Source organism: Mustela nivalis (assembly GCF_964662115.1).
Source record: "Mustela nivalis genome assembly, chromosome: 11".
Classification (NCBI taxonomy): domain Eukaryota; kingdom Metazoa; phylum Chordata; class Mammalia; order Carnivora; family Mustelidae; genus Mustela; species Mustela nivalis.
The window spans coordinates 71,346,584-71,354,887 of record NC_139030.1 but is presented as its reverse complement, the minus strand read 5'-3'; positions in this window follow the sequence as shown (position 1 = coordinate 71,354,887).

The window sequence follows — 8,304 nt, the reverse complement described above, 5'->3', positions numbered from 1 at the left end:
TGTGCATGTGTATGCACATGTGTGTGCTTCGGTGTGTGTGCATGGCTATGTGTGTGCAAGGGCACACTTCTCCCATTCAGAGATGCCAGGAATCCAGAAGCTCAAAGACTTAGGAAAATGTGTAGGCTCATCCTCAGGACTATGAAAAGGAATAGGATTTGCTTGACGTCCATTACATAATGGTGAAGGGCAGGGCTAGACTATAACCAAGCTAAGCGATGTTTGCCCCCAAACGGGTTTGCCCACCGCCAGCCGTGAAGAGGCAGAGGTGGGGCTAGCAGAGGAGTGCATCATTCTCCGTGGAAGCTTTGGTCAGGCTGGCTTGACCTTGAAGGCACAGGGAGCCCCGCTGGTGGGCTCTGCATGTGGTAACGCTGGGAGCTACTCTAAGCATTGTAATATTTTTCTTTGCCATTATCCTCCATATTTCCACAAGTCCTTATTAAAAGTCACCTCTTGGTCTCTGTTTTGCTTTGGAAGATGAAGGACAATTTTGCTGCCCAGCTGCAGCAGACCATGGAGGAGGCTGTGTCCACATTCACAGCAGAGCCCAGCTGGGGCCAAGGGGTGGTGGTCTCTGGGGACACCAAGCAGCTGAATGGCGCAAGACAAGGAGACCACACTACCCATCATGAGGCCCAATCCTGAGCACAAGCGTCAGCTCTCTTCGACACCTGTCGATGTAACCTGGAAATCATTTGAAGAGACTAATTCACAATGATTAAACTCTTCAGGATTGCTCATGATGCTGACACCTCATTATCTGTTGAAAACGTGATTTTGTTTTGTAGTGATGGATGAGTGAGGCCAGACCTCCGGGCACAGCTATCGGGGAACGAAATAGAAACCTAAGTTGGGAAGTGAGGAAGTTCCCTTTCATTGCTCTGCAGCAGGAAATCTCAGCCTTTCTTCTCTTTCATGGTAGACTTAGCAGGTGCTCATCCCTCAGTGCGAACAGGCTTTAGTGGGCTAGTTCTCATTCTGGCCTCTTCCCTCCTTGAGAACTGCGGCTGTGTTCTTCTGATAACAGACCAGAGTGCGGGTGAGTGACAAGGATGTTATCTTACAGATAGCCCGGGTGCTAGTTCCATCTTTACACCAAAGTAAGTGGGGCACTTTAATCCTCGTGGTATCACAGGTGCTACGGCTTACAACGGACCGTCTGTACTGGAAAAGGCCGGGGAGAAGAGACAAGGGAAGAAGGAAATTGTGAAGACAGAAGGAAGAGGGGCGGGGGCTTAGGACAAACTCCAAGAATGAACAGCAGAGACGCTTCTCCATCAAGGTCTCATCAGGAAAACAGAAAACACTCCAGATCTTTCAAACGGAGGAAGTATAGTGCCCGGAAATTGTTTAAACAGTGACTGGGAAAGCAGATTATCTAAGCAGGGGTGGCAGACAATGTGGAGATTAGCAGAGAGGGCAGCTGCTGCCTTCCTCGGGGCCAGAAGGTCACAAGGAAGAGAGGACTCGCAGCAGCCCAGGACCCTGCCCCTTGGGGAGGACCGCGGCAGGCGTTTCTGCCCAGAGATGGGGCCATGGGAAGGTGCAGCTATGGCCAGAAACTCAACCAGAAGAAGACAGGGGACCTGAAGTTTGGTTCTTTCTGTCCTCCTGTTCACCCAACCTCACCCAGACTTTGGAGGCCAGGGAGCTGTGGGGCCGGTGATGTGGAGCAGAGCAGGGGAAGGGCAGGGAACGGATCTACGGGTGCGGTTGCTGAATTAAATACAGATGCCCAGTCCAATTTGAATTTCAGATGAACAACGAATAATTTTTTTTAGTACAGCCATACCTCATACAAAATTTGGTACATAGTTACACAAAAATGTACGCATTGCTTATCTGAAATTCAAATTTACCTAGGCCTCCTGCATGTTTATTTGTAAGTCTGGCAGCCCATCTAAGAGCAAACAGGGAAGTCACTGGCCCATGTCATGATGAATGCTAACACAGGCTCTGGAAGTGCCCTTGGCCCATGGGGTAACACCCATGAAGGAAAGCGAATTTTGCAAAAGACTGAGGGTTCGCTACAAGAGGGAATGGGGATTTGAGAGGGAGGGAATTAAAGATTTAATACATCAGAACCTTCAAAATACTTCATAGGCAAGATCAAGGCAAAGGGATGCCCGCAGATGTTGGAAAAGGAAACCCAAGACAGGGGGAGGGGACTGTGGGTCTGCACTCAAGAATTCCTGATAATGAGTCATGTCCCTGATTTAAGTCTGAAACCAATTAGATACAAAAATATGCTCAGCCTCAAAATTCAATCAGAACTAACGGTGCAAAGCCTCATTTTGAAGGAGGAGGGAGAGCGAACTTAGACAGACCCCTTCTCCACCTTACTGGGGTGGGAACCAGCAAAGAGACCAGGAAGGAATGGGAGAAGGACACCATTGCCCTCTGGATCCCTCAGGATTTTGGAGGAGTGCAAGTTCTCTCATATGTTCCTGCAGCGGAACAAGTGTAGACAAAGCTGATTAACAATAGGTCTACCAGCTGGTTGGGTTGCCCTGGCCCTTGTTCCCGAGTGTGTGTGAGCACACTCACACACACAGACACACACACACACACACTGCAGACAGGGAAGGCACCTCCCTCATTATGGAACAACTTGATTGAAGCCCCCAAATTCCCAGGCCTCGCCCAGCCTTCAGTAACCAGCATCTTGAGGTAAGGAAGGCCCCCAACACCCTTGCCACGGTCACCAAGGTTGATTCTCTTCAGCAGCAGCTAGGACTGTGTCTGTGTCATGCCCTGTCCTGCAGACCATATGAGTCTGCCGTTGTGCACGTCTGCAAACCACACTGTTTTCCTTCTGGTAATGGATACGGCAAATATAGCCGAGAAATGTCCTTAACCCGTAACTCCAGCCCCTGAAATAGTAAGTTATGGAAGTTTCCCCTGGGACTTAGCCAGAAGACAGCTGCTGGCCGACATTAGGTAATGTTTCAGAATAAATGCGGCGAGACCCTCTCCTCACCAGGTTCGGATAGCTTGCTCCCCGTGGCTGTTGGGGAGGGCGAGCTTATCACCACTGATCCCAGCTCTCAGGGATAGTGCCGCCATATGTTACGTTTGTGCCCAGATAGAGCTCAAAAGCCAGTCAGAGTGAGGCAAGGCCTCTAACAGAGCCATACTGTGTCCATCTCATTAAGCAGCACAGTCACGGGGGAGACACTGGCCACTCTCATCTGAGCCTGGGTGCATGTTGCTGGCTGCTGTGGCGTGGGATGACATGAATGTGGCCACTGGGGCTGGCTTCCTGCCCAGTTTGCCCCACTACGGTCAGGAGAGAAAGGGGCCTAAAACCTTAAAGATGAAATAATTTATTTTCTAAAAATCCAGATAATTGGCAAGGAGATCTTATTAGAACCAGAAAGAGGAACCAACAGATCAGGGGTCATTCCTTATAGAAGCTCATTGTGTCACATGACAGGAGAGGGAAGTGGTCCTTGGAGTTGCATTCCGAGGGGTCTACGTAGCACCTACGTGTTATGGGTTCGAGGACATGGCCTCCTTAGCAGCACCCGCAGGGAGGCCAAATGCACCTGTGCTGGACCATGGAGTAGAACTGGGAAGAACCGCGTGCCTTCCATGCTGCTAGCCCACAGAGGGAAGGGACTACTAGAGATGGGGTGCACAGAAAGGGTTATGGCAAGCCTGCCTGGAGGTGCAGCCCAACAAACCCTGAGGGAGATCATAGGAAGCCATGTCCAGTTCCTGTGGAGAGCAGCCTGGTGAGCTGTCAGCTCAGGAAGGGAGGTAGGCCTCTGGGTTCCTGCCACTTTTTAGTTCCACTCAGGGAGATGCTCACAGCTCTGCCCATGCCCATGGCCTAGAGCAGGGACAGAGGGGCAGATGCAGTCCCCAGTTCAAGGTGGGAATGGTGAGGTCCCCTTGTCTGTGTGCACATAATCAAAGCTGCAGTACATGAAGAGAGGGCCCTCTGCCCAGCAGCGCTGACCCTGCTACACCACGATGAGAAACAGTTACCTTGACACATTCTGAGAGACTCGCCCCTAGCTGGTGCTTTTAAAAAATAGTTGGGGTACGTGTACCCCAATGTTATAGCAGCAACAACATCCACAATAGCCAAACTATGGAAGGAGCCGGGGTGTCCATTGACAGATGAATGGATAAAGAAGGTGTGGTTCATACATATGACGGAATATTACTCAGCCATCAAAAAGGATGAACTCATTTGCAATGACGTGGATGGAACCTGAGGGGACTATGCTGAGTAAAATAAGTCAGTCAGAGAGAGACAATTATCATATGGTTTCACTCATATATGGAATGTAAGAAGCAAAACAGAGGAGCATAGGGGAAGGGAGGAAAAATAGAATAAGATGAAACCAGAGAGGGAGACAAACCATAAAAGTCTCTTAGTTCTAGGAAATAAACTAAGGGCTGCTGGAGGGGACAGGGGTAGGGGGGTGGAGTAACCAGGTGATGGACATTAAGGAGGACATGTGATGTAATGAGCACTGGGTATTATATGCAACTGACAAATTACTGAAGTCTACCTCTGAAACTAATGATACGGTATACGTTAACAAATGGATTTCAGATGAAATCAGACAACAAAGAAAAGAAAAATACTTTAAAAATACAGAATAAAGGAAATTTATTTTTTAAAGCAATCCCTTTTTTTCAAAGATTTTATTTATTTATTTATTTGACAGAGATCACAAGTAGGCAGAGAGGCAGGCAGAGAGAGTGGAGGAAGCAGGCTCCCTGCTGAGCAGAGAGCCCGATGTGGGGCTTGATCCCAGGACCCTGGGATCATGACCTGAGCCGAAGGCAGAGGCTTTAACCCACTGAGCCATCCAGGTGCCCCAAGAAACTTATTTTTTAAAAAAACAAGAATAAAATCATAAATTACCTGTACTCTCACCACACAGAGATAACCAGCGGTGGTGAAACTTTCATAAAACATGTAATTATGGTTTGACTGTACTGATTTCCACCAGCAGTTTTCATCTCAGAACATTATTCCGTGCCATTGGGTATTTGTCAATGTTTTCTGTGTAGCAGAGGCAGCAAGCTCATTCTTGCAAACTTATCAGTTATATATCTATCTGCAGACAATTATATATCTATCCACCAAGATGTACACTATGTTCACTTCAGCAGATCACTGCTAAAAGAATTCTTTTTATAGAAGTTCCTTTTTTTTTTTTTTTTTCACCGTTGCAGCTGAACTTCAAGACACTTTTCTAACTATGGATTTCTTCAATTCTGGCCTCTTGTCTACTAAACATTTGCTCCAAGGCCACATTCCCCGTGGCTAGTCATCCTCCAGTGAGAAAGCAAGTCAAGTGCATCCTGGGAAGACATGTGGCTGAGTCCTCTGGTCAACCCCACATTCTGACTGCAGCCCTGGGACTAACGCTCCCAGAAAGCAGCTTCACAATGGCTCATCGGGAAAAGCAGTCTGGACCTTACACAGGATGCCAGGCAAGTTCCATGCGGCGGTAAGAGGCAGGCAGAATTCCATGCGGATATTTCAGGCAGCACTGGAAATGAACATTTATGTTTATACACACTCACACACCAATACATCGAAAGTTTCAATGAGAGGAAAACATTTTGTAATAATTTGCTCTTCCTGTGACTTTCCAGGAGGATACAAAAACGCTTGTTTCCTGACTTCCAAAGCCTGGGCTCCTTCCCAGTGCCCTGTCCCTCCTCAGCCTCATCCCGCATCCCAGGGCAATGCTCGGTGCTCGGAAGAGCATAGGTTCTGGGAACTGAAGGAAAGAGCATGATGTAGTGCATGGGGAGCATGAGAAACAGGGAGGCTGGGGTGGGACAAAAAAGCAAAATATCCACGTTTGTAGAAACAGAACAAATTTTGCATAAAACCGAACTCCTGGAATTTCTGGGTTAGGCTGAAACCGTAAGATTGCATCCCAAAGGCGGCCTTGCCAGATTCCCCACCATTGCCCCTCTCTCGGTGCTCTGGGGGGAAATCAGTTTAGGCCTCTGGGAGATCGCCCTTGGCTGGGCGCTGGCGGCCTCCCTAGGGTTAGCAGTGAGGACGGAGATTTTCTTGCTGGGGTGTTCAAGGGTCCGCTCCCGCTGTTCTGGACTAGACTGTGGGATCACGCAGGATTAGGCTGTCCAATCCAGCAGGAAATACTGGAAAAGAAGAAGGAAGGAATGCCCAGGAAGGTCTCAGCTTTCTTTTGTTCATGTTGTTGTTGAAAAGCACAAGTTAATGAAAAGATGAAATACCCCGTGAAGAGGTACACGGGCCTAGAATCCTTTTGTGGTGATCGCCACCTTGTGGTCTATCTCTGCATTACCCCCAAGAACGCAAAGTACCTGCTATCCCCAGGTACCACTCCTGGGGCCCCCCACTGGCCCTCCCCGCCCTGCTGGCACAGGTGCCCCTAACCTTCCCTGTACTGACGGCTCAGAAGCACCTCAGACCCAACCAGAAGGCTCATCCCACTTCTAGAATTAAGACCGACCGTCAATTAGCTGGCTGGTCTGGAGCCCAGAAGTCCCGCCAGGGTTTGCTGTGTGCTAGGACACTCCACACCCAAGAACACTGCCCTCCACAGTGCCCACTGGCCCTGCTGCACCACAGGCCTTATTTATTCATTTTTTTAAGTCGGCTCCACATCCAGAATGCACGGGGCTCCTGCCCATGACCCTGAGATCAAGACCTGAGCCAAGATCAAGAGGTGGATCTTAACAGACTAAACCACCATGGCACCCCTGGTAGGAGTGCCCCGTTCTCTTGCTGGTTGTCATCTGAGAACAGGTCACTGTGTCTAGAGAGCAGGTGGTCCTTCTGGAGAGCTGGGCATTCTGGCTGGGGTTCACATGGACCCCAAGCCTTCTGGTTCTTGGTCGTGAGAATTATCACTCCAGCTCAGCTCTCTGGAATCAGTGATCCAGCCCGTCCCACCCGGTCACCACTCTATAGAAGGCAGATGTGCTCTTTCTCAATCTTTCACTCCGTGTCTCTGCAAAGGCACAAGGCACAGGCTAACCCCCACAGAGCAGCCCAGAGAGCTGGTCTTTTTGGTTTCCATGCAGACAGGGTGCAGCTCCCTTCTTCCAAGGAGACTTCTAGAAGCTAAGCAGGACCACTGGGGGAAAGAGGCAAAGCTGGCCTCTCATCTCCTGATTCATACCAGGAAAGCCCCATGAGTCCTGAGCTCTTCCTAAGAAAAGGAAGAGCAAAAGGGAGACCCTCATTTGATTTCCCAATAGCCCCTGGACTGATCCAATGGGAAAGTCCTGAAAGTAACTTTCCAGAAAAGGCTTTAGGCACTGAACTGGAGCCACACATGCGGCTATGTTTAGTGTTCACAGGCAGGGAGCACGTTTGCCTCTCACCCCGCCCCCCATCCATCTTTCCCTGTCCTTCTTACTTCCACGTGAGAGCAGCCACTTGTTCCCGTCCACTTACAACAAAATGGTCACAGGCCGGGGGCTCCAGGCGCCGAACCACAAAAGGGAGAAAGACGTGATAAATAACATTTAAAGCCCTGCAAAGTTTGATTTTCATGTCTAATATCTGTCTCTGGAGGTTCTGCTAAATGTCTTTTATTCCTCTGTTCATAAATTCTTATGATAACAGCTTTATTTGGGAATTAATCCAGATTCCCATTATTCCGTGAATTATACTTTCCCGGTGTGTAAATTTCTTCCTCACCATAAGTTGCAAAGCTCTAGAAGCTACATTAACTCTTTCTGGCTGCTAGGGCACCAAGGAGGCATTGTCAATTGCTCTTGGGGTTTCAGAATTTTATCTTAAAACATTAACATAGCTTAGGGTTTCCAGATTAAAACCAGAGTAAAAATTGGCTCCTGGGACAATCTGATTTATACTATTAGGGGATGTTTTTAAAACACTCACTTTCTGCGGTTGCCTCATGGCCCCTGTGTATGGAACCAGCCCCCCTCGGGCCACACTGGAGGGTGGTCCCCCACACATGCTCCTCTGGGCTAGGACTACCAGGGGTTGTATCTTGGCTCCATCTCTCACCAGCTGTGTGACCTTCGACAAGTTGCATAACCTCTCTGAGCCTTGGTATTCTTATCTATAAAATGAAAAAAATCTAACACCCACTTGATGGGGCTTTGTGAGGATTAAATGATATTGTGCAAGGTAGCTGCTGGGAATAGTGTTTGGCAAAAAGCAACAATGGCAGTGAACATTTACTGAGAACACGCCGGCTGCCAGGCATTGTCCTAAGTACTTTACATGCAATAACTGGGCTCAGTAGATGTGGACCTTTATCTGCTGGCTTATCTATTGGCTTTGACACCTGGCACCAC